This window comes from Ranitomeya imitator, chromosome 2, assembly GCF_032444005.1.
Source record: "Ranitomeya imitator isolate aRanImi1 chromosome 2, aRanImi1.pri, whole genome shotgun sequence".
NCBI classification, from domain to species: domain Eukaryota; kingdom Metazoa; phylum Chordata; class Amphibia; order Anura; family Dendrobatidae; genus Ranitomeya; species Ranitomeya imitator.
In genome coordinates this window covers 161,150,184-161,177,852 of record NC_091283.1, presented here as the reverse complement: position 1 = coordinate 161,177,852, position 27,669 = coordinate 161,150,184, and the positions used below count along the sequence as shown (strand labels likewise).

Below are 27,669 nucleotides of genomic sequence, written 5' to 3'. Positions count from 1 at the left end.
TTCTTTCTGAAAAAAGGAAAGAAAAAAAGATAAGACACCTCTTTAGGAAAAAAAGATAAAACCCTACTCTTCCAGTAAAAACAATACAAAGCACTCTTTAGGAAAACAATATCCAACACTCTTCTGGGGAAAATGAAATCGAACACTCCTGTGGGAAAAAAAGGTCCAGCCAGAGCACCCCTTAAAAGCCAGTCGCCATGTGTCCAGCCAGAGACCCTTCTTATATGCCAGTCACCATGTATCCGACCTGAGAGTCCTTTTATACGCCAGTCCCCTTATGGCTCGTCAGAGCCCCCTTATACGCCAGTCACCGTGTGTCCAATCATAGAGCCCCCTTTAAACGGCAATCCTTGTGTCTGGTGGTCAAAGAGTCCCCTTAAACGCCAGTCAGCATGTGTCCTGGCAGAGAGCACCTTTATACGCCAGTCACCATGTTTGGTTGTCACAGAACCCCCTTATACACCAGTCACCATGTGTCCGGTCAGAGAGCACCCTTATACGCCAGTCACCGCGTGTCCTGTCAAAGACCTCCCTTATATGCCAGTCACCATGTGTCCCAGACCCCTTATATGCCAGTTACCATGTGTCCGGCCAGAGAGCCCCCTTATACACCAGTCACCCTGTACCTGGCCAGAGAGCCCCTTTTATGCCAGTCACAGTGTGTCTGGCCAGTTAGCCCCCTTTTAGGACAGTCACCATGTGTCCCATCAGAGAGACCCTTTATACGCCAGTCGCCGTGTCTCCGGACAGAGAGCCCCCTTTATATGTCGGTCACCCTGTGTCTGGCCAGATAACCCCCTTATAGGACAGTCACCCTGTGTCCTCTCAGAGAGCCCCTTATACGCCAGTCACCATGTCAGGTCAGAGAGAGCCCTTATGTGCCAGTCACTGTGTGTCCGGTCAGAGAGCCCCCTTATATGCCAGTCATCATGTGTCTGGCCAGAAAGCACTCTTATAGGACAGTAAGCATGTGTCCCATCAGAGAGACCCAGTCACTGTGTATCCAGAGAGCCCCCTCATGCGCATCACCATTTGTCTGGTAAGAGAGCACACTCATACGCCAGTCATCATGTGTCCGGTCAGAGAGCCCCCTTATACGTCAGTCATCCTGTGTCCGGTCAGAGAGCCCCCTTATACATCAGTCATCCTGTGTCCGGTCAGAGAGCCCCCTTATATACCAATCACCGTGTCTGGTGGTCACAGAGCCCCCTTATACACCAGTCACGTTGTGTCCGGCCAGAGAGCCCCCTTATACGCCAGTCACTCAGTGTCCAGTCAAAGAGCCCCCTTATACGCCAGTCACCGTGTGTCCGGTCAGAGAGCCCCCTTATATGCCAGTCACCCTGTGTCCGGTCATAGAGCCCCCTTATACGCCAGTCACCGTGTGTCCGGTCAGAGAGCCCCCTTATATGCCAGTCACCCTGTGTCCGGTCATAGAGCCCCCTCATATGCCAGTCACCCTGTGTCCGGTCAGAGAGCCCCCTTATACGACATTCACCATGTGTCAGAGAGCCCCTTTATACACCAGTCACCATGTGTCAGGTCGGAGAGCCCCCTTATATGACATTCACCATGTGTCAGAGAGCCATCTTATACACCAATCACCATGTGTCAGGTCAGAGAGCCCCCTTATATGACATTCACCACGTCAGGTGGTCAGAGTGTCCCCTTATACACCACTCACCATGTGTCAGGTCAGAGAGCCCCCTTATACACCAATCACCATGTGTCTGGTCAGAGCGCCCCTTTATACGCCAGTCACCATTTGTTCGGTCAGAGAGCTCCCTTATACGCCAGTCACCGTGTGTCCGGTCAGAGAGCCCCCTTATATGACATTCACCATGTGTCAGAGAGCCCCTTTATACACCAGTCACCATGTGTCAGGTCAGAGAGCCCCCTTATATGACATTCACCATGTCAAGTGGTCAGAGAGCCCCCTTATACACCAATCACCATGTGTCTGGTCAGAGCGCCCCTTTATACGCCAGTCACCATTTGTCCGGTCAGAAAAGCCCCCTTATACGCCAGTCACCGTGTGTCCGGTCAGAGAGCCCCCTTATATGACATTCACCATGTGTCAGAGAGCCCCTTTATACACCAGTCACCATGTGTCAGGTCAGAGAGCCCCCTTATATGACATTCACCATGTCAAGTGGTCAGAGAGCCCCCTTATACACCAATCACCATGTGTCTGGTCAGAGCGCCCCTTTATACGCCAGTCACCATTTGTCCGGTCAGAAAAGCCCCCTTATACGCCAGTCACCGTGTGTCCGGTCAGAGCGCCCCCTTACATGCCAGTCACCATGTGTAAGGTCAGAGCGCCCCTTTATACGCCAGTCACCATTTGTCCGGTCAGAGAGCCCCCTTATACGCTAGTCACCATGTGTCCGGTCAGAGCGCCCCCTTACATGCCAGTCACCATGTGTCCAGTCAGAGAGCCCCTTTATATGCCAGTCACCATTTGTCCGGTCAGAAAAGCCCCCTTATACGCCAGTCACCGTGTGTCCGGTCAGAGCGCCCCCTTACATGCCAGTCACCATGTGTAAGGTCAGAGCGCCCCTTTATACGCCAGTCACCATGTGTCCGGTCAGAGAGCCCCCTTATACGCTAGTCACCATGTGTCCGGTCAGAGAGCCCCTTTATATGCCAGTCACCGTGTGTCCAGTCAGAGAGCCCCATCATGTGCCAGTCACCGTGTGTCCGGTCAGAGAGCCCCCTCATATGCCAGTCACCGTGTGTCCGGTCAGAGAGCCCCCTCATATGCCAGTCACCGTGTGTCCGGTCAGAGAGCCCCCTCATGTGCCAGTCACTGTGTTTCCGGTCAGAGAGCCCCCTTATACACCAGTCACCCTATGTGGTCAGGTTGTGGGGTCTCCCACCATAATGCCACTGATCACACGGGTCCTGAAGTGACAGGACAGACCACTCCCATCAGTCCCCGCAGCTGCTGCAGCGCCCCCTCCTCTCCTTCCTCCTGTCACCACTTCCTTCCTACAATGAAATGATGGCGGGGGATTCAAACTCTCACCGTCCGTCCTCACAGGTCACACACAGTGAGCGTCCACTTGCCTGACACCCCCGGTTATATCACCCTAAAACCAGAAGCGCCCACCGCCGCTACTAGCAGCTGTGTGTGAGGAGCAGGGACGGTACAATGTATCAGCGCGGGAAAAAGAGCCGCAAGGCTCCAAAATTGCCGCGAAACTTAAGTTGTTTGGTGCAGGTGGAGAAGAGAGGTCGGAGCTGCTGGTGATGGGAGACTGCAGGGGAATGGAGGTGAGTGCAGGAGCACATGTGTCACTGGGAGCCCTTACCTAGTGTGTCACTAATCCAAGAGGTTCTGCAGCAGCACAGGAGTTGCTTGCCTGTGGCTTTTTTTTTCTTCTAACACTCAGGCAATGTTCACAAACCGTTTTTTCATAGTTTTTCTGTAGCCAAACCTGCCTCTTTTGCAGTGGAGACTCTGCGTTCTGTGACTTTTGTCGCTTTTTTTCTGTGCGGTTATGGCGCTTTGTCTGCAGCACATGTTTATTAACCCTTATCCGGCTGAATAGGTACAATTGTAACTATTCCGTTTTAAAATTGCAATAACTTTTTTTTGAAAAGACGTAGAGGGCTGAAATTTCGTGACATCTCTACATTTTTGGTCCAGAATATATTGGCCAAATTTCAATAAAATATCTCCACCCGCTTCCGAGATAAGGGGTCGAGATCTTTTTGCATCCATAACAAGCTGCATAGGTACAAATGTACCTCATATATTTTGAATGAAGATAATGCAAGGGAAAAAGCATAAATTTTTTTTTAATGATAATGCTATTTAACTATTATAAACAAGTAAAAAACTGTTCATTTACATTATAAAAGAAAATGTAAGAAACTTTTTTTTATTGATTTTCTTTGCAAGTAATGCATGTTGGCTTTGCTACAGAGTGTTCATCGCAAATGGGTTTCACACAAACCACACAAGACTTTCTAGTCTTGCGTTGTTTTCGCCTCAGGTCTCTGCAGACATAGCAACTACCAACAACAGGGGAGGGTCCACGACTACCATGAGGTATTTTGGGGCCAGCTGCTGGCTGCGATGCTACCACAATGCATCGTCCAAGCACCATTTCTAATGCACCTCGAAGAAAATGGTTTCTCATTATCATTTTGTTTGTACTACGATCTTCAATTGCAATCATACACAGCTGATTTGCGAGATCTTTCAGGAACTTTCTTCGTTGATCCTTTGCCCTGAAGCTTGGATTGTGTTCTCTGTAGATGATGTAGGATGCTAACCCACTGACATCAATCATATTGTAGAAAAATGCCAAAGTCCAACGTGATGTTCGTCGTTTCACAGTGTACTCTCCCAACATTTTATCCATAACATCAACGCCACCTTTTGTTATGTTGTAGTATTTTATTATCTCTGGCTTGGCTGCTAGTGTCTCTTCAACTTCTCCCGTCATGTGCATAGATGATAGAAGCACGACTGATTTGTTCTTCTTTGGTACATATGAACAGACTGTTGCATCATGATTGTAGGCAAAATTTGTCGAGTATACAGGCCTTTCTTTGGCAGGCTGCATGTTGTTAGGTAGGAACCTTTTGTTTTTTCTCACTGTACCAACTAGTGTCATGTTCCAGGAGTTCAATACCTTAGCTAGTTCCATGGTTGTAAAGAAGTTATCGGTGGTGACATTTCTTCCAGAGCCTTTATACGAGCTCACTAGGTCCAATACTGTTCGTTCTCCAATGTTTACTTGTCGAGGACCATCAGTTGGTTTCCCAGTGTAGAGCTGACCTTGTAAAGGGTAGGCATTTGATGAGTCACAAGCCCAGAAAATCTTTATGCCATATTTAGCTGGTTTTGAAGGTATATACTGGGTAAATTTAGTATGACCTCTAAATGGAAATAATTGCTCGTCGACGGTGATACAATGATATGGCTTGTAGGCTCTCTCCAGATTACTGTTCAGCATTGTCCAGATGTCCCGTATTGGTGCAGCTTTATCTGTTTGCACACGTTCTGCACGTGTATTTTCGTTGTCAAACCTGATAAATCTGAGTATCATCTTGAAGCGGTCACGAGACATGGCTGCACGTATAAGAGGCAGAGCAGCAACATTCCACATTTCCTCCAGATTCTCTTTGTTGGCTCTGTGCACACCAGCAGCAATCAGTATGCCCAAAAATGCATGAAGTTCAGTTTCAGTAAATTGCTTGAATGTTTTTTGTGGTGGCCGTTTGGAAGAATCAGGAAAACGTTGTACCAGTTCGTTGTTGTAAGCATCACAAACTCTCTTGGCCTTTCGATTCGTTTCCCGTAATATGATGTCACACATCTCGGGAGTCATGATGGACTTGAATAGCTCTTTTGCTGTATATAGGTTGCTGATTGCTGCAGGGCCACCTCTTTGTCGTAGGACATTACGAGATTTTGTTTGTGCATTTGGCAGTGGATTACTGCACCATTGAGTTTCATCCTTAGCAGTCCAAATGTCGCCTGCACTTTGAGGCACAGAATCATCCTCAACACTTTCGTCTGATTCGTATTCATTTTCATGCTCTATGACCATTTCTTGTTCAATGTCTGAATCTTCTTCAGTAACATCCACTTGTGGTACATAGTTTTCATCATCAGATGGAACATATGGTTCATCCTCATGCTCAGAATCAGATTCTTCTAGCATTCGCATTATTTCGTCAGACGTAAATCTGTAAATATGAAAAAATGTAAAATAAATAATTTTCCGAAATACTACATTATTGGCTTTTCACAAAATTATACTAACCTGCAAACACGTTTTCTTGGATTATGGCGGAAACTAGATCCAGCATTACTATCACTCATGATGACTTGCTAGATGAATTTTGGCTTCGTATTTTGTGCTGAATATAAATAAAACATCGTAAAACAATATGTAGATACTAATTATTATCCATTTTTCGTATAAAAATTATACCTATAGTGATAAGTTTCATACAAAATATATGTAAGCCAAGTCCAGGCTGAAAGACAATTTGACTGTTCTGTCCCCACATAATGAGAATAAAGGTATAACTGGCTGTTAGATGCTGTGAGACTTTCCTACCTTCGTTTCCAAGAAATTGAAGACTTCACAAGCCTAGAAATGTGTGCTCACAGCAATGAGATGAACAGCAAAATGGCTAATGAGAGGAGGGAGGCAGGAAGACAAGTAGAAGCCACTCCCAGTTTGAATTAACTTAATTGACAGCAACATAAGTGACCAGTAACAACACTGAACAATAGATATCAGCATAACATTTGTAGCTGAATGAACTTTAGTTTCTGAAACCAAGTAAAGTCTTCCCACAGTGGAGGTATATGTGAAGGTACAATTGTACCTATGCAGCCTGTTAAGGTTGTAAAATTATGCAGCCTGACAAGGGTTAAAGATGACTTTATTCACTAAAATGCTGCAAAAACGCTCGTGTTATTTTCCACTTTCTCGCTGCTGCCTGTGGGTGAAAAAACACTGAACGAAGTAGAAAAAAAATCTGCTGTTCAGCATTTGTGAAGAAAAAAAAACCCCAAGCGAGTGCAGGAGATTTCTGACATCTCAGCTGGTGCTGTAAAAAGCAGTTATTGGCATAGAAAATGCTGTGGAAACTCAGAATGTGAACACAGCCTTAACCCCTTAAGCCCCAAGGGTGGTTTGCACGTTATGGACCGGGCCAATTTTTACAATTCTGACCACTGTCCCTTTATGAGGTTATAACTGGAACGCTTCAACGGATCCTGATGATTCTGACATTGTTTTCTCGTGACATATTATACTTCATGATAGTGGTAAAATTTCTTCGATATAACTTGCGTTTATTTGTGAAAAAAAACGGAAATTTGGCGAAAATTTTGCAATTTTCCAACTTTGAATTTTTATGCCCTTAAATCACAGAGATAATAATAATTAATATTTCCCACATGTCTACTTTACATCAGCACAATTTTGGAACCCCCAATTTTTTTTGTTAGGGAGTTATAAGGGTTAAAAGTTGACCAGCAATTTCTCATTTTTACAACACCAATATTTTTTTAGGGACCACATCACATTTGAAGTCATTTTGAGGGGTCTATATGATAGAAAATAACCAAGTGTGACACCATTCTAAAAACTGCACCCCTCAAGGTGCTCAAAACCACATTCAAGAAGTTTATTAACCCTTCAGGTGTTTTACGGGAATTTTTGGAATGTTTAAAAAAAAATAAAAAAAAAAATGAACATTTAACTTTTTTTTTTTTTTTTTTACAAAAAATTAACTTCAGCTCCAATTTGTCTTATTTTCCCAAGGGTAAGAGAAGAAATTAGACCCCAAAAGTTGTGCCATTTGTACTGAGTATGACGATACCCAACATGTGGGGGTAAACCACTGTTTGGGCGCACAGCAGAGCTCGGAAGGGAAGGAGCGCCGTTTGACTTTTCAATGCAAAATTGACTGGAATTGAGATGGGACGCCATGTTGCGTTTGGAGAGCCCCTGATGTGCCTAAACATTGAAACCCCCCACAAGTGACACCATTTTGGAAAGTAGACCCCCTAAGGAACTTATCTAGCTGTGTTTTGACAGCTTTGAACCCCCAAGTGTTTCACTACAGTTTATAATGCAGAACCGTGAAAATAAATATTTTTTTTCACAAAAAATGTTTTTTTAGCCCCCCCCCAAATTTTTATTTTCCCAAGGGTAACGAGAAATTGGACCCCAAAAGTTGTTTTCCAATTTGTCCCGAGTACGCTGATACCCCATATGTGGGGGGGGGGGGGGGGGGAACTACCGTTTGGGCGCATGGCAGAGCTCGGAAGGGAAGGAGCGCCATTTGGAATGCAGACTTAGATGGATTGGTCTGCAGGCATCACGATGCATTTACAGAGCCCTTGATGCATCTAAACAGTAGAAACCCCCCACAAGTGACACCATTTTGGAAACTAGACCCCCTAAGGAATTTATCTAGATGTGTTTTGACAGCTTTGAACCCCCAAGTGTTTCACTACAGTTTATAACACAGTCGTGAAAATAAAAATTATTTTTTTCACACACAAATGTTTTTTTAGCCCCCCAAATTTTTATTTTCCCAAGGGTAATAAGAGAAATTGGACCCCAAAAGCTGTTGTCCAATTTGTCCTGAGTACGCTGATACCCCATATGTTGGGGTAAACCCCTGTTTGGGCACACGGGAGAGCTCGGAAGGGAAGGAGCACTGTTTTACTTTTTCAACGCAGAATTGGCTGGAATTGAGATCGGATGCCATGTCGCGTTTGGAGAGCCCTGATGTGCCTAAACAGTGGAAACCCCCAATTATAACTGAAACCCTATCCCAAACACACCCCTAATCCCAACCATAGCCCTAACCACACCTCTAACCCTGACCCTAACCCAAATCCCAACCGTAAATGTAATCGAAACCTTAACTTTAGCCCCAGCCCTATCCCTAACTTTAGCCCCATCCGTAACTCCCAACTTTAGCCCCAGCCCTAGCCCTAATAGGAAAATGGAAATAAATACATTTTTTTTTTTTTCCCCTAACTAAGGGGGTGATGAAGGGGGGTTTGATTTACTTTTATAGCGGGTTTTTTAGCGGATTTTTATGACTGGCAGCCGTCACACACTGAAAGACGCTTTTTGTTGCAAAAAATATTTTTTGCGTTACCACATTTTGAGACCTATAATTTTTCCATATTTTGGTCCACAGAGTCATGTGAGGTCTTGTTTTTGCGGGACGAGTTGATGTTTTTATTGGTAACATTTTCGGGCACGTGACATTTTTTGATCGCTTTTTATTCCGATGTTTGTGAGGCAGAATGACCAAAAACCAGCTATTCATGAATTTCTTTTTTTTTTTTTTGGGGGGGGGGGGGTCGGCGTTTATACCGTTCCGCGTTTGGGAAAATGGATAAAGCAGTTTTATTCTTCGGGTCAGTACGATTACAGCGACACCTCATTTACATCATTTTTTTATGTTTTGGCGCTTTTTATACGATAAAAACTATTTTATAGAAAAAATAATTATTTTTGCATCACTTTATTCTGAGGTCTGTAACTTTTTTATTTTTTCGCTGATGATGCTGTATGGCGGCTCGTTTTTTGCAGGACAAGATGACGTTTTCAGCAGTACCATGGTTATTTATATCCGTCTTTTTGATCGCGTGTTATTCAACTTTTTGTTCGGCGGTATCATAAAGCGTTGTTTTTTGCCTTTTTTTTTTAACGGTTTTCACTGAAGGGGTTAACTAGTGGGCCAGTTTTATAGGTCGGGTTGTTACGGACGCGGCGATACTAAATATTTGTACCTTTATTGTTTTTTTATTTATTATTATTATTATTATTTTTTTTTTTAATTCGTTTATTTATTAGACACAGAATAAAATTACAGCATACATATTTGTCCTTGTCGTTAATTTGTATAGTTGCATTTACAGGGATTGAGAAAGACAAAATATACATATGCCAATCATTTTACATAAAGAAAACATATGTGTTAAGTTATAAAACAGTCAGAACATAGGATTCCTAAACTATAACCAAACTAAGCCTCCAAAACTACTAAGCCGCCACTTAACAAAAGTTGAATACATTATTATTTTAACTTTTTCCCTTTCCCATTACGCAATATTTACGGCTCAAAGAACCATGTATACCACATTTCTCTCAATCAGTCAGGTCACAAAGTAAGATGTGAGGCATTCCATCCATCCCAGATTTTACTAAATTTACGCGGACAACCTCTATTTTGATAAAGAGTACGCTCATAGGGGATAACTGCATTTACCAGCTCAATCCAGGACCTAACGGAGGGGGGCGAGTTTCCCATCCACCGCAGAGCTAGTAACTTCCTTGCCAGAAAGAGTGTTTCACGTAAAAAAATCCCAGTATAATGTTCCCAGGCCCCCTCGTCCCACACTCCAAACAAGCAAATTAAGGGTTCAGGAGGAATTGGAATTGACAATACTGAAGTTAATAGTGACGTCACCTCCCTCCAGTAATGAGAAACTATGGGGCACTGCCATACCATATGTATAAAATCCGCGTCAGGAGAGTGGCAACGCAAACATTCCGACGTCGGGTATCGACCCATCCGACAAAGTCTCAACGGAGTCAAGTATGACTGGTGGATTATGTATAATTGGGTCATCTGATTATTGACTGATGGGGATACTCTGAGAGGGGATTCCAAAATATCCTCCCATTCCTCGTTTTGCATGTCAGGAATGAGTCCCCCCCCATTTGCCCCTTACCGAATCCACAACAGAGTTCGTCCCCGCTGATAGCAGATATGTGTATAGGGACGAAATAAGACCTTGAGGTCCCTGCGACTTAAGAATACCTATCAAAGGTAAAGATGAAATGTTACGGTTCATCCCCTCATTCCTGACAAATGACTGAACGGCAGATCTGAGCTGCAGATATCGAAAAAATTGAGACCTTGGAAGATCACACTTATTTTGTAGTTGTTCAAAGGACACAAAAAAACCCTGATCATATAAGTCTCCGATCAAAAGAACCCCACGAGAAACCCAAAATTTTGTAGATGGGTGATTCACCAGTGTCGGGAAATAACCATTATCCCATAGAGGCATCTCTGCTACAATGTCCCCAAATCCAGTAATTTTTTTAATTTTCTTCCAAGTGGACCGCGCCAAACGAATCATGGGTAACAGACAGGGAGCGCCTATTTTCCCCGATTCTAGAAGACCCAGCGGGCACCCAGCACCGACAGAGCTAACTAAGTGACTTTCAGAATTGGGGAGATAGTTATGAGGCATCCATTTACATAGTGCTTTAGCCTGTCCCGCTAGATAGTATAGCAAAAAATCTGGCAATGCCGCACCTCCCTCCCGCTTAGGTCTTTGTAAAGTGGCCAGTTTAAGCTTGGGCCTACCCTTCCCCCATACGAATGAGGTAACATGAGAATTTAGACTGGTGAAGAAAAATTTTGGTATAGTTACTGCACTATGTTGAAGACAAGAATTGAATTTAGGAAGCAAAATCATTTTAATGAGATTAATGCGGCCTGCTACAGATAGCGGAAGCTTACTCCAAGATGCAAATTTCAATTTAGTATATTCCAACAGGGGGAAAACGTTAAGCTGTAAGCCCTACCTACTGTGCTGGGACATGTAAATACCCAAGTACTTAAATTTAGACACTATCGGCAATAAAGAGAGAGTACTAAGATTAGGTGCTGGGAGCTGAGATAGAGGTAGTAGGGCAGATTTATCCCAATTAATATATAGACCTGAGAACCCACTAAATTTATCTATGGTAGCAATTACCCTTGGTAATGTTTCTTCTGTCTTATCCATGAATATTATCATGTCGTCAGCATATAAACCAATGATATCAGTGCGGTCCGCTATTTTAATACCATCAATACCGGGGGTTGAACGCAAACGTACAGCTAATGCTTCTATTGCTAAAGCAAATAGGGCTGGGGAAAGGGGGCACCCTTGACGAGTTCCCTTATATAGTGAGAATGGTTCAGAGATGGAGCCGTTAACAACTATACTGGCCTTGGGTTTCAGATATAACACACCAACCCACTTCAAAAATTTCTCCCCAAAGCCATATTTCTGTAGACAGGCGGACAAAAAGGGCCATTCAAGAGAGTCGAACGCCTTGGCTGCGTCTAGCGACGCCAATGCCCAGCTATTATCTGGCAGCAAAGTGCTATACTGAATCACCAACTGGACCCGCCTAATATTTATAGAGGTGCTCTTACCGGGCATAAAGCCAGTTTGATCTGGGTGTACAATATCTAATATGATGGAGTTCAACCTGGTAGCCAGTATTTTAGCAAAAATCTTATAATCCACGTTTACCAGGGATATGGGACGGTAGGATCCACATTCCAAAGGATCTTTCCCCTCCTTCTTAAGTACAATAATATGTGCTTCATAAAAAGTATCAGGTAGACACCCTGCCCTCCATATCTCTTTAAATACTTTCAATAAAAGCGGAGCCAGTATCTCCCGGTATTTCCTATACAGCTCTATAGGGAAGCCATCTGGTCCAGGGGCCTTCCCGGAGGCCATATCCGTTATAGCTTGCTCCACTTCCTCCAGAGTAAATTCAGCGTCCATAAAGGCCTGCTGGGCGGAGCCCAGTGCAGGGAATGTTATATCGGACAAATATCTTAGACAATCGGAAACACCAAAACCGCTCTTAGATTCATACAGCCCCTTATAATAGTCATAAAAACATTGGAGTATTCCCTCAGTAGTGGAATTCAGTGAGCCGTCTGGTGAGCGAATTTGTAATATCATATTAGATGTGTTGTGTTGACGCACCAAGTAGGCCAGGAATTTCCCCGCCTGATTCCCCATTTCAAAGTACGATTGTCGTGTGAAAAATAGTTTTCGCTTAAACTTAGTGTCTATGTGTTGGGTGTATAATCTTTGCAGAGTCAACCACTCAACCCTATTATCGTTGGTCTGGTCAGCTGTATATGTTGCCTCAGCATTTCTCAAGCGTTGCTCAATCTCGTCGTCCTCTCTCGATGTTACCCTCTTGATATATGAAATTGTTGAAGACAGACAGCCCCTTAAATATGCCTTAAGTGTGTCCCAAAATAAATTAATATTCTGAAGTTCTGAGTGGGACTGAATGAAGCAGTTTAACTGGTCAACTGTCCTATCATCTGAACCCATTAGTTTACACCAAAAGGGATTCAATTTCCATACTCTACCGTTATTCAATGTCCCGTACACGAGTCTAATTGTGATCGGACTATGGTCTGAGATTCCTCTATTACCATGTTCCACACTATCCACCCACCGCACCAAATCGCCAGATCCGAAGATATAATCTATGCGAGAGAGGGAACTTTTAGTGGATGAGTGGCAGGTATATCCCCTCTCCCCAGGGCGATGGATCCTCCATAGGTCTATCCAGCCGCTACCCTCCATGAACTGTGCCAACTGAGTCGGGGCTGAGGAAGGAGAAGAAGACAAGGGCTCCCCGGACGACCCACCTCCCAAACGTATTCTATCAAGACTACTGTTCATAACCAGGTTGAAGTCACCCATACACATAACATGCGCGTCAGGGTAGTTTAACGCAAAGCTCATTGCCATCTTAAGTATTGAGGTGTTGGCCGGAGGGGGGTTATATATGCATAATATGACATATTCACGGGAGTTAATTAGTGCATGGACAAAGACAAATCGTCCCTCTATATCCCGCCGAGTCGCTCGGGCCTCCCATCGGACATCTTTGTGTATTAATAATGATACCCCTCTCGAGTAGCTAGTGTGAAATGAGTGAGCATACCATTGTACCCAAGGTTTCTGTACACCTCTGGCTGTATCTCTGGTCAGATGATTATTATTATTATTATTTAGATAAAGAAATGTATTTATGGGAACAATATTATTTATTTTTTTTTTTTTCTTTAGAATTTTTTTTTTATTTTTTACACATCTAAAAAATTTTTTTTTAACTTTGTCCCAGGGGGGACATCACTGTATAGTGACAGATCGCTGATCTGACACTTTGCAGAGCACTGTGTCAGATCAGCGATCTGGCTTGCCTTGCTGCAGGCTTACAGGCGCCTGCTCTGGACCCGGAAGTACTCCCTGCAGGACCCGGAAGTAGCCCCGCAGCCATTGTAGATCCGGGGCCTGCAGGGAGGAGACGCTCGGTACAAGTTGAGCACATCGCCTTGTACCGGTTGTCTCAGGGAAGCCCACAGGGAGCCCCCTCCCTGCGCGATGCTTCCCTATGCCCCCGGAACATTGCGATCATGTATGATCGCGGTGTGCCGGGGGTTAATGTGCCGGGAGCGGTCCGTGACAGCTCCTGGCACATAGTGCCGGATGTCAGCTGCGATAGTCAACTGACACTCGGCTGTGCTCCCCCCATGAGCGCGGCCGATCGCATATGACGTACTATCCCGTCTCTGGGAATTAAGTCCCAGGTCACCTTGACGGGATAGTACGTCATATGGGATTAAGGGGTTAAAGGGGTTGTCACTGTAACAAAGTACGCTTTAATAAATAGATCTTGGATGAATAAGTTTTCTTATAAGATTACTGCACGTTGCTTGTGTTACCGGCCACCTCTGCGATCCGTCAGGGGTGGCCGATCTCCAAGACCAGGAGCGAGGCGCTTATAAGCTGCCTTCTATAGAGCGCAGCTCAGAAGCTAGCCAAGGAGAGCGCACAATTCAGGCCCGGGGTGCTGCCATGAGGGGCTCCGACTCGTCAATCAGGAGTGCACCCTTTCCTCTCCCAATGGGACAAGCTGAGGAAACCCCTTTAAGGAGCAGGCAGTTAGGACTGGCAGGTTTTTTTACGTTCAGTGCTGTTTTCTAAGAGCGGAAACGTATTTTCCGCTGCTCTGTGGACGCTTTTTATTGCAGACAGCAATTTATGAAATATTTGTGTCCTCACCAGGGCCGGACTGGCCATTGGGCAATTCTGGCAAATGCCAGAAGGGCCTGTCTGGTCATGGGCTGCCTTGTCTGCTGCGTTGTTAGCAGAATCAGTTTTCTCAAGACTCCCATACTGTTAACAGTTGTGATGTAGCACAAAGTCGCTGACTCCATCACTTAACCCAGCAGTCCACGGGTATCATTAGAAATATTGGTCTTGTAGTAAATCTTGCTTTCCTCCATCCACGATACTGTTAATATATCCCCATCTGTTGCTTGGAAAAGGGACAACATGGGCCTGTGTGATTGCAAATGCCAGGGCTGAATTTCAGCTCCAGTACCTGGTCCTCACTATCTTGTCTGTTCTCTTGTATGTCTTGTATGGGGGGGGGGGAGGGTGTCTCGCTGTGCCGTCACATTAAAAACAAACAAAAAAAAATGTGGCTTACAAATACTGATGTAAAATACTGACACATTATGATTTTTTTTTTTTCCCTAAGGCTACTTTCACACTAGCGTCGGATTCGGCCCGTCGCATTGCGTCGGGCCTAGATTCCGACGCTAGCGTTTGTTGTGCCGCACAACGGAGGCAGCGGATGCATTTCTCCGGCGCATCCGCTGCCCCATTGTGAGGTGGGGGTGGAGTTCCGTCCGCGCTTGCGCGGTCGGAAAAAGCGGTCCGTCGGCTGCAAAAAAACGTTACATTTAACGTTTTTTGCTCCCGGCGGTCCGCCACAACACGGCGCAACCGTCGCAAGACGTGTGTCAATACGTCTCAATGCGTCGGTAATGTAACTCTATGGGGCAAAAACGCATCCTGCAAACAACTTTGCAGGATGCGTTTTTTCCCCTAAACGACGCATTGCGACGTATTAAAAAAACGCCAGTGTGAAAGTATAGCCTAAGGCAAAACCTGCTCTCTTGGCAGTAAAGAAATTTGCCTCAAAAATCAGGTTTTGCTTAATTTCTGTTTAATTGTTTGACGGGCACATTAGCCTGTTATATGCTGTTTAGTGCAAAAAAAAAAAAAAAAAATTAAAAAAAATGACTACTTCAGGTTCTGGCACAAAAAATGCAGTAAAACAAATACCTGTGTTTTTCAGGGTTTTCTCTATATTTATTTAATTTATTTATTTTTTACCACCCATTGATTTTCAATGGGTGAAAAACGGTGAAAGTGACATGCTGCATTCTCTAAAACCTCAAGGTTTGCACAAAATACTGCGGACAAAAACAACAAGCTGTATGCACAAGCTTTCTGAAATCACATGGACTTTGCTGGTACTGTAAAATCCAGGTGTGAATTTGCATAAAAACAATTAAAAAAAAAAAAAAAAAATGCAATGTGTGAAAATAGCCTTAGACAAATGCTGAAGTTATAGCCAATGAGTCACAAGTAGTGTTGAACGATACCTTCCGATATCCAGAAATATCGGATTGGATCGGACCGATACCCAAAAAATATCGGGTATCGTCAATTCCGATACAGGAAACCAATGCAAGTCAATGGGACACAAATATCGGGATGAAAATAAACCCTTTCTTTCCTTATACATCCAGTTCAGGAGGGGGGGAGAAGAGTGTGGGCGGAGACTGTGTGCGGGTGGGGTCTGTGCGAGCCTCTCCGGGGTCTTTGCGTCTGTGTGCAGGCATCGTCCGATGGGACTACAAGTCCCATCGGGCTATGCCTGCTACAATGACAGTGATTGACACATAGAAGTAGAAGTCCCATCATCCGGCTAATGTGTTGAATGTGAAAAAAAACCCCACATATATACTATATACCTGCGTACATACTATATACTGCATACAACATGCATACATTACATATAACAGAGTACATACTCACCATCACTTGTCACTTTGATCCCCGAAGCCAGTGTCGTCTGTAAAAAATATTAAAAAAACAAACAATATACTCCCTGGTCCGCAGAAATCCACGAGTGTCCCACGACGATCTCCCATGGAGAACAGCAGCATCAGCTGATATGACCGCTCTCCAGGGGCTCCAGGAATACAATGACGGGAGGAAGATATCCTTCCTCACTGTATTCCTTCGCCGCTGTAAAAAAATAGTCCCTAGTCTCAATTTTGGCATTGCTGTGTGAGAAAGTTCCCACGCAGCTTTTGCCATAAAGTGAGACCAGTGAACTAGAGTAACCTCAGTGATGCACTGCAGGAGCCATTGTCTCCTGAATGCCTCTTTTTTTCTCCTGTAAGCTCTATGTTGATGCCTTTGCCCAAAAAGCTCTACTTTTCTCATCTGACCAGAGAACATTCTTCGAAAACATTTTAGGCTTTTTCAGGTAAGTTTTGGCAAACTCCAACCTGGCTTTTTTATGTGTCGGGGTAAGAAGTGGGGTCTTCCTGGGTCTCCTACCATACAGTCCCTTTTCATTCAGATGCCGACGGATAGTACGGGTTAACACTGTTGTACCCTCGGACAGCAGGGCAGCTTGAACTTGTTTGGATGTTAGTCGAGATTCTTTATCCAACATCCGCACAATCTTGCGTTGAAATCTCTTGTCAATTTTTCTTTTCCGTCCACATCTAGGGAGGTTAGCCACAGTGCCATGGGCTTTAAACTTCTTGATGACACTGCGCACGGTAGACACAGGAACATTCAGGTCTTTGGAGATGGACTTGTAGCCTTGAGATTGCTCATGCTTCCTCACAATTTGGATTCTCAAGTCCTCAGACAGTTCTTTGGTCTTCTTTCTTTTCTCCATGCTCAATGTGGTACACACAAAGACATAGGTTGAGTCAACTTTAATCCATGTCAACTGGCTGCAAGTGTGATTTAGTTATTGCCAACACCTGTTAGGTGCCACGGGTAAGTTACAGGTGCTGTTAATTACACAAATTAGAGAAGCATCACATGATTTTTCGAACAGTGCCAATACTTTTGTCCACCCCCCTTTTTATGTTTGGTGTGGAATTATATCCAATTTGGCTTTAGGACAATTCTTTTTGTGCTTTTTCATTTAAGACAAATTAAAGGGAACCTGTCACCCCGTTTTTTCAGATTGAGCTATAAATACTGTTAAATAGGGCCTGCGCTGTGCGTTACTATAGTGTATGTAGTGTACCCTGATTCCCCATGTATGCTGAGAAATACATTACCAAAGTCGCCGTTTTCGCCTGTCAATCAGGCTGGTCTGGTCAGGTGGGCGTGTTCACAGCGCTCTTTTCTTCTCCAGCTTTCCGTTGGTGGCGTAGTGGTGTGCGCATGTCCAAGGTCCGAATTCCCTGCGCCCACGTGAAGACACAGCGCGCGATCTGCGCTGTTATCCCTTGCATCGGTGGGGGCGGCCATCTTCCTGGGGCCGCGCGTGCGCAGATGGAGTGCTCTGCTGCACGGGGCTTCAGGAAAATGGCCGCGGGATGCCGCGCGTGCGCATTAGAGATCGCGGCGGCCATTTTCCCAAAGCCGAGTTTGCATCTCGGCTTTGGAAAAATGGCCGCCGCGATCTCTAATGCGCACGCGCGGCATCCCGCGGCCATTTTCCTGAAGCCCCGTGCAGCAGAGCACTCCATCAGCGCACGCGCGGCCCCAGGAAGATGGCCGCCCCCACCGATGCAAGGGATAACAGCGCAGATCGCGCGCTGTGTCTTCACGTGGGCGCAGGGAATTCGGACCTTGGACATGCGCACACCACTACGCCACCAACGGAAAGCTGGAGAAGAAAAGAGCGCTGTGAACACGCCCACCTGACCAGACCAGCCTGATTGACAGGCGAAAACGGCGACTTTGGTAATGTATTTCTCAGCATACATGGGGAATCAGGGTACACTACATACACTATAGTAACGCACAGCGCAGGCCCTATTTAACAGTACTTATAGCTCAATCTGAAAAAACGGGGTGACAGGTTCCCTTTAAATGAAGATAATACCAAATAAGTTGTGTTTGCAATCATTTTCAGGAAGAAAATGAGTATTATCTGACAGAATTGCAGGGGTGTCAATACTTTTGGCCATGACTGTAGCTATATGGATAGAAACATCTATGTATCTATAGATAGCTATATCCATAGGCCGATGTTGATTAATGAACATTAGCCTTTACTGGCTATTAAAATGGGGGGACCCACCAAAAAAATTACGTGGGGTCCCCCTATATTTTATAGCCAGGGAGGCTACGCAGACAGCTGCGGGCTGATATCCATAGCCTAGAGAGGGACCCGGCTACAAATACCAGTCCGCAGCCGCCCCAGAAATGGCGCATCTATAAGCCCCTCTCTTCCCACTCCCGTGTAGCGGTGGGATATGGGGTAATAAGGGGTTAATGTCACCTTGCTATTGTAAGGTGACATTAAGCCGGGTTAATAATGGAGAGGCTTCAATAAGACGCCTATCCATTATTAATCCTACAGTAGTGAAAGAGTGAAAAAAAATAAAATAAAGACATAGCCAGAAAAAAGTATTTTAATATTCCAAATTTAACCATATTTACCATACTTCAGCGCCTGCAAAAGATGTAAAATAAACCGTAACTACCTGTCCGCCGTAGTCCAATTAATACCGAGTGTCCCAGGACTATCTCCCAAATAGAACAGTGACATCGGGTGATGTCACTGCTCTATAGGACCTTCAGTGACACACTGACAGGAGACAATGGCTCCTGCAGTGCATCACTGAGAGGTTGCTATAGTTCACTGGTATCACTTTATGGCAAAAGCTGCGTGGGAACTAGGGACTAATTTTTTACAGTGGCGGAGGAATACAGTGCGGAAGGATATCTTCCTCCCGTCACTATTCCTGGAGCCCCTAGAGAGCGGCCACATCAGCTGATGCTGCTGTTCTCCACGGGAGATCGTCGTGGGACACTCGTGGATTTCTGCGGATCAGGGATTATATTGGTTGTTTGTTTTAATATTTTTTACAGATTACACTGGCTTCGGGGATCAAAGTGACAAGTGATAGTATGTACTCTGTTATATGTACTCTATGTAGTATGTATGTACAGTACAGACCAAAAGTTTAGACACACCTTCTCATTCAACCCCTTAGTGACGGAGCCACATTTTTAAAATCTAACTAGTGTCACTTTGTGTTAATAACTCTGCAACGCTTCAACAAATCCCAGTGATTTTGAGACTTTTTGTTCATGACACATTATACTTAATGATAATGGGAAATTTAGGTCAATATGTTTTGTGGTAATTTGTTCAAAATATAAAAAATTTGAGAACAATGTTAAAAAATTAGCAATTTTTAAAATTTGAATGATTATCCCTTTAATCCAGATGGTCATACCACAGCAAACCATTAATAAATAACATTTCCCACATGTCGGCTTTACATCAGCACCATTTGTGAAATGTTATTTTGTTTTGTTAGCATTTTAGGAGGTTTGAAAAATTGCTGCTACATATCTATTTTTTCAAGGAAATTTACAAAATTTATTTTTTAGGGACTTACCTATGTTTGAAGTGACTTTAGGGGTCTCACATATTGGGGAAACCCCCAAACGTTATACCATTTTAAAAACCGCACCCCCTGACATATTGAAAACTGCTGTCAGGTAGTTTATTAACCCTTGAGGTGCTTTACAGGAATTAATGCAAAGTGGTATGACAGAAATGGAAATGTGTATTTTTACCACCTGAATACCTCTAACTTCTGAACAGATTACTACAGCCGTCAGACTCTAAGGTCACTATTTGGTCATGAATTGCCATGGCAAACATCAGGACTACACAATCATGATCTGAGGGCACCAATTTGGATAAAGAGGAAGCCCCCACACTCTGTTAACCATTTATAATGATGTAGTCACTATTGACAGCAGCATCTGAGGGGTTAAACAGATGTGGACGGTGCAAACACTGATCGTGGCTGATACAGCAAGTTATCAGCTATAGTGTACAGCTGACAGCTGCTGGATTGTCACCTGTATTGGGAGGCTATTCTCTTATATCTCAGGTCAGTTCAAAGATGTATTGGCTGTCATTAAGGGGTTGATTTTTCTGTATTTTCATGACTATGAAAATTGTATATTCACACTGAAGGCATCAAAACTATGAATTAACACATGTGGAATTATATACTTAACAAAAAAGTGTGAAACAACTGAAATTATGTCTTATATTCTAGGTTATTAAAGTAGCCACCTTTTGCTTTGATGACTGCTTTGCCCACTCTTGGCATTCTCTTGATGAGCTTCAAGAGGTAGTCACCAGGAATGGTCTTCCAACAATCTTGAAGGAGTTCCCAGAGATGCTTAGCACTTGTTGGCCCTTTTGCCTTCACTCTGTGGTCCAGCTCACCCCAAACCATCTCGATTGGGTTCAGGTCTGGTGACTGTGAAGGCCAGGTCATCTGGCGTAGTACCCCATCACTCTCCTTCTTGGTCAAATAGCCCTTACACAGCCTGGAGGTGTGTTTGGGGTCATTGTCCTGTTGAAAAATAAATGATGGTCCAACTCCTCACATGTAAAGCGCCATGGAATAAATGGCGCTATAATAATAAATAATAATAATAATAATAATAACTAAACGCAAACCGGATGGAATAGCATGCGACTGCAAGATGCTGTGGTAGCCATGCTGGTTCAGTATGCCTTCAATTTTGAATAAATACCCAACAGTGTCACCAGCAAAGCACCCCCACACCATCACACCTCCTCCTCCATGCTTCACGGTGGGAACCAGGCATGTAGTGTCCATCCGTTCAACTTTTCTGCGTCGCACAAAGACACGGTGGTTGGAACCAAAGATCTCAAAACTGGACTCATCAGACCAAAGCACAGATTTCCACTGGTCTAATGTCCATTCCTTGTGTTCTTTAGCCCAGACAAGTCTTCTGCTTGTTGCCTGCCGCTAGCAGTGGTTTCCTAGCAGCTATTTTACCATGAAGGCCTGCTGCACAAAGTCTCCTCTTAAGGCCGGGGTCACACTAGACCGTAATACGGACGAGTGCAAGGCGATAAAAAATCGCATAGCACTCGTCCCAATGTTAATCAATGGGGCAGCTCCCATCATCCGATATTTTCTCGGCCGTATTCAGGATCCGAGTGAAATCGCAGCATGCTGCGATTGTCAGCGTTTCTCGGCCGAGAATCGCCAATGAAAGTCTATGGGGGTGAGAAAAAATAGCACAGCACACGGACCATCAGTGTGACTTGCGAGAAATTCTCAGGCATTGGGCAGGTGACAGGAAAGGCTCAGCCATTATTTGCTCATTTTGCAAGTGTGTGAGAAAATCTCACCATACGGATGCCATACGGATGTCACACGGATGTCACACGGATCATTTAATGCGAGAAAATCGCATCCTCGCACTGCACACGGATCATTGTTTTGGTAACATTTGTGCGATTCTCGTCCGTCAAAAACGGACCGTTTTTTTATACGTTGTGTGTGTCCCCGGCCTAACAGTTGTTGTAGAGATGTGTCTGCCGCTAGAACTCTGTGTGGCATTGACCTGGTCTCTAATCTGAGCTGCTGTTAACCTGTGATTTCTGAGGCTGGTTCCTCGGATAAACTTATCCTCAGAAGCAGAGGTGACTCTTGGTATTCCTTTTCTTGGGCGGTCCTCATGTGAGCCAGTTTCTTTGCAGCGCTTGATGGTTTTTGCCACCGCACTTGGGAACACTTTCAAAGTTTTCCCAATTTTTCAGACTGACGGACCTTCATTTCTTAAAGTAATGATGGCCACTAGTTTTTCTTTACTTGGCTGCTTTTTTTCTTGCCATAATACAAATTCTAACAGTCTATTCAGTAGGACTATCAGCTGTGTATCCACCAGACTTCTGCACAACACAACTGATGGTCCCAACGCCATTTATAAGGCAAGAAATCCCACTTATTAAACCTGACAGGGCACACCTGTGAAGTGAAAACCATTCCCGGTGACTACCTCTTGAAGCTCATCAAGAGAATGCCAAGAGTGTGCAAAGCAGTCATCAAAGCAAAAGGTGGCTACTTTGAAGAACCTAGAATATAAGACATAATTTCAGTTGTTTCACACTTTAAGTATATAATTCCACATGTGTTAATTCATAGTTTTGATGCCTTCAGTGTGATTGTACCATTTTCATAGTCATGAAAATACAGAAAAATCTTTAAATGAGTATATGTATGTATGAGTATGTATGTATGTACTAGATGGTGGCCCGATTCTAACGCATCGGGTATTCTAGAACAGGGGTCCCCAACTCCAGTCCTCAAGGCCCACCAACATGTCATGTTTTCAGGATTTCCTTAGTCTTGCCCAGGTAATAATTGCATCACCTGTGCAATGCAAAGGAAATCCTGAAAACATGACCTGTTGGTGGGCCTTGAGGACTGGAGTTTGGGACCCCTGTTCTAGAATTTGCCCGGCCACGTAGTATATTGCCCGGCCACGTTTGTCACAGGTTAAAAAAAAAAATAAAAAAAAAATAAACATATACTCACCTTTCCGAGGGCCCGTTGTAGTCCACGACAGCTTCCGGTCCCAGGCTTCTCGCGCAGGGCCTGTGATGACGTTGCGGTCACATGACCGTGACGTCATGGCAGGTCCTTCTCCCATACTATCTTTGCCCCCGGAACCTGCAACGGAAGATGGCAGCCGGCGCGAGCGGCTCAGCGGACTACAGAGGGTAAGTATAGCAGGTTTTTTAATTTTTACCGTATATACTCGAGTATAAGCCGAGATTTTCAGCCCAAATTTTTGGGCTGAAAGTGCCCCTCTCGGCTTATACTCGAGTCACGGTAGCGGTGTGGTCGGCGGGTGAGGGGGAGATGGCGCTGAGGTATACTTACCTAGTCCCAGCGATCCTGACGCTCCCTCTGCCGTCCCACGGTCTTCTGTGCTGCAGCTTCTTCCCCTCTTCAGCGGTCACGTGGGACCGCTCATTAGAGAAATGAATAGGCGGCTCCTCCTCCCATAGGGGTGGAGCCGCCTATTCATTTCTCTAATCAGCGGTGCCGGTGACCGCTGACAGGAAGAGCTGCAGCACAGAAGACCGTGTGACAGGCGGGGAGCGCCAGGACTAGGTAAGTATGTCATACTTACCTGTCCCCGTTCCAGCTGCCGGGTGCTGCTCCATCTTCCCGGCGTCTATCTCCGCTCTGACTCTGCAGGTCAGAGGGCGCGATGACGCATATAGTGTGCGCGGCGCCCTCTGCCTGATCAGTCAGAGCGGAGAGAGACGCCGGGACCGGACGCCGGAACGAGACGCCGGGAGCTGCAATCAAGAGAGGTGAGTATGGCTTTTTTTTTTTTTTTTTTATTGCAGCAGCGGCACAGATTTATGTGGAGCATCTATAGGGAAATATGAACGGTGCAGAGCACTGTATGGGGCAGTATGAACGGTGCAGAGCACTGTATGGGGCAGTATGAACGGTGCAGAGCACTATATGGGGCAGTATGAACGGTGCAGAGCACTATATGGGGCAGTATGAACGGTGCAGAGCACTATATGGGGCACAGCTATGGGACAAAAATGAACGGTGCAGAGCATATATGGGGCAATATGAACGGTGCAGAGCATATAGGGCACAGATATGGGGCAATATGAACGGTGCAGAGCATATAGGGCACAGATATGGGGCAATATGAACGGTGCAGAGCATATAGGGCACAGATATGGGGCAATATGAACGGTGCAGAGCACTATATAGCACAGCTATGGGGAAATAATGAACAGTGCAGAGCACTATATGGCACAGCTATGGGGAAATAATGATCTATTTTTATTTTTGAAATTCACCGGTAAATGCTGCATTTCCACCCTAGGCTTATACTCGAGTCAATAAGTTTTCCCAGTTTTTTGTGGCAAAATTAGGGGGGTCGGCTTATACTCGGGTCGGCTTATACTCGAGTATATACGGTATTTATTACATTTTTTACTATTGATGCCGCATAGGCAGCGTCAATAGTAAAAAGTTGGGGACACACATGGTTAATAGCGGTGGTAACGGAGTGCGTTACCCGCGGCATAACTCGGTCCGTTACCGCCGGCATTAACCCTGTGTTAGCGGTGACTGGAGGGGAGTATGCGGGCGACAGGCACTGACTGCGAGGAGTAAGGAGCGGCCATTTATTTACACACGCATACATAAACATCATGAAAAGATGGTTAACCTAAAATAAGTCACCACTAAATGCTTACCAAAACAATAGACAGAAAATAAAAGCTCACTAATACTGTGCACCCCAAAATAGATGTTCAAGAAGTTGTCCACTACAATAACTTTTATGAAAAAAAAAATCTTGCTATTATGTGCCACTGAAAACATCCACTGTGTTTATTTTAGCAATATTACCTTTTATCATGCTGTAGCACCACATCAGTGCTGGATCCAGCTTTCATGGGGTTAATCGACAACTTTTCTCCTGACTTATTGTGCTCTAATACTACAAGTTCCATGATGCATTGCACTGGCCTCTAAGCCCGAACCTACCACACCCCCTCCAAAACACACCCAAACCCCTCCATCTTCAAAAAATATTTGTGATGTCCTTTCTGTCCAACCTCCTCTTTTACATTTGTCCAACCCACACTCCATTACACACAGATAGACAGACAGACAGATAGATAGATACATACAGAGATATATCTATATCTATTTCCATAGATATGTCTATATCCATGTTTCTAAACCCCTTCACCCCTGGAGCTTTTTTCGTTTATCGCTCCCCTTCTTTCCAGAGCCATAATGTTTCCGTCAATATGGCCATGTGAGGGTTTGTCTTTTGCGGGACAAGTTCTACTTTTGAACGACACCATTGGTTTTACCATGTCGTATAACAGAAAATGTGAAAAAAATTCAAAGTGCGATGAAATTGCAAAAAAAGTGCAATCCCACACTTGTTTTTTGCTTGCTTTTTTGCTAGGTTCACTAAATGCTAAGGCTGTGTACACACGTTGCGGATTTGATTGCAGATCCGCAGAGTTTTTTGCCGCACAGAATTGCATCAAATCCGCAGTGTAGTGCACAATCAATGTAAGTCTTTGGGAGCCGCAGACTTGTTGTGCACATGCTGCAGAAAAAGCCGCACCGAAACGCAGCTTTTTTTTTTTTTTTCCCCGTAGCATGTCACTTCTTTTGTGCCAAACTGCAGCGTTTCTGCACCTTTAGACTTGCGTTGAGTCGGGCACATCCGCAGCAAAACCGTAGATGTAAGAAAGATCTGCAGTTTTGCTGCGGATGTGTGTCTGAGAAACGATGCAGTTTGGGAGGAGAGAAGTGAGTGGGCGTTGACTGTGCATGTATGTGTGTGCGGGGTCTGTGGGCTGTTCGGATGTGTGTGGGACTGTGCGGGGGGTCTTTGTGGGTGTGTTTGTAGGCATCATCCGATGGGACTACAAGTACGCAGCATCCAATCTGCAGCTAATCCGGATGTAATCCGGACAGTGGACACGCACCCTACACTATCCATACATCTATCTATCTATCTATCTATCTATCTATCTATCTATCTATCTATCTATCTATCTATCTATCTATCTATCTATCTATCCATTTCATCTATCATCTATCTGTGTGTGTAATGGAGTGTGGATTGGACAGATGGAAAAGAGGAGGTTGGACAATAATGACATCACAAATCATTTTTTTTTTTTGTTCAATACATCTTTATTTAGCTTTCAAAAACGCATAAAAACCATGCAAAAACCGCACCAAAAACAAATTAAAAAAAAAAATGCATCGAAACTGCATCAAAAACTGCATCAAGGCACACGTTGCAGATTTCCTGCAGAACTGCAGCTTTTTTTTCCGTGCAGAAACGCTGCAGATCTGCAAGTGATTTAGAACAATGTAAATCAATGGCAAAAAAATGCTGTGCACTGAAAACGCAGCAGATTAAAAAAAGGAGCATGTCACTTATTTTGTGCAGTTCTGCTGCGTTTCTGCACCCATTCCATAATAGAAATCTGCAGGGGTAATAAAAGGAAGAAATCCGCACCAAAATCTGCAATGTGTGCGCATACAAAAAAAAAAAGCAGATTCTGACCTGCGTTTTCTGCCAAGAAATTCAGAATCTGCACAGGAAATTCCACAGGCAAATCTGCAACGTGTGCACATAGCCCAAAGTCGCACCAAAAGCCGCAAAAAAACAATCGAGATGGTTTGGGGTGAGCTGAAATGCAGAATGAAGGCAAAAGGGCCAACAAGTGCTAAGCATCTATGGGAACTCCTTCAAGACTGTTGGAAGACCATTCCCGGTGACTACCTCTTGAAGCTCATCAAGAGAATGCCAAGAGTGGGCAAAGCAGTCATCAAAGCAAAAGGTGGCTACTTTAATAACCTAGAATATAAGACATAATTTCAGTTGTTTCACACTTTTTTGTTAAGTATATAATTCCACATGAGTTAATTCATAGTTTCTCTAGTCACCTTCCACGACAGCCACTTCGGAGGTTGTCTTCCCTGCCCTAATAGGGGACAGGAACACAAGAGGTTAAATACCCCTCCCCTTCCTGCACCGCCAGTGTTTTCCTGTCCTCTATGGGGCATGAAGAGATTCTGAAGGGGCTGCCGTGGCCGGCGACGGAGCTCCACTTACCGAAAAGCCGGGCGGCATAGAGGTCGGGCTCTGCCAATCCTGTACGGATGAGGTCCTACGCGCTGAACAACCCTCGCTGCTGGATAGCATTAGATCTCTCATTAAAGATGAGGTCCATTCTTCTATGGCTACCTTCTCTCAGATGTCGGTGCCTCAGCCACCCCCTCCAAAAAAAGAGGAAAAAAGCCCCAGTAGAATCCGACCCGGACTCGGGAGAGATCCAGTCCTTGGGTTCAGAAGATAACTGGGCAAACAAAGGCTCCACTTCTACCCCCACCTGTAAATCAGAAAGCAAAAAATATTATTTTAGTTCTGAGGACATGAGTGACCTAATTGGTTTAGTAAGAGGCACCATGGGGGTAGAGGATGAAGAAGTTACACTCACAGTACATGATGAGATGTTTGAGGGTCTAAAACCCAAAGATCAAAAAGGGTTTCAGTACATAAGAATTTACGAGATCTAATTCTGCATGAATGGAACCTCCCTGAAAAAGGTCTGACTGTACCATCGGAACTAAAAAACCGGTACCCATTGGATGGGGATAACTCCTTATGGGAGACCCCGAAAGTGGATGTACAGGTGTCCAGGGTAACTAAAAAAACTGCCCTTCCTTTTGAGGACTCTTCGCAACTCAAAGATCCGATGGATCGTAAAATAGAGAGTTTATTAAAAAAGTCCTGGGACACCTCCACAAATCTGCTAAAGTCTAATATAGCCTCCACTTGCGTGGCCAGATCTCTATTTATCTGGTTACGCAAACTTGAGGATCACTTGACTCAAGGCACCCCAA

General features: G+C 44.6%; 1 protein-coding gene across 1 annotated transcript in view; it reads left to right on the top strand.

Annotated features, from left to right (window-relative positions):
* Positions 1-2,996: 2,996 nt before the first annotated feature.
* LOC138662269 (uncharacterized) overlaps positions 2,997-27,669 on the top strand; it is a 102,815-nt gene continuing 78,142 nt past the window's right edge. Inside the window, exon 1 of the mRNA XM_069747676.1 lies at positions 2,997-3,276. The gene's annotated coding sequence lies outside the window, so the exon portion shown is untranslated. The remainder of the gene's footprint in view (positions 3,277-27,669) is intronic.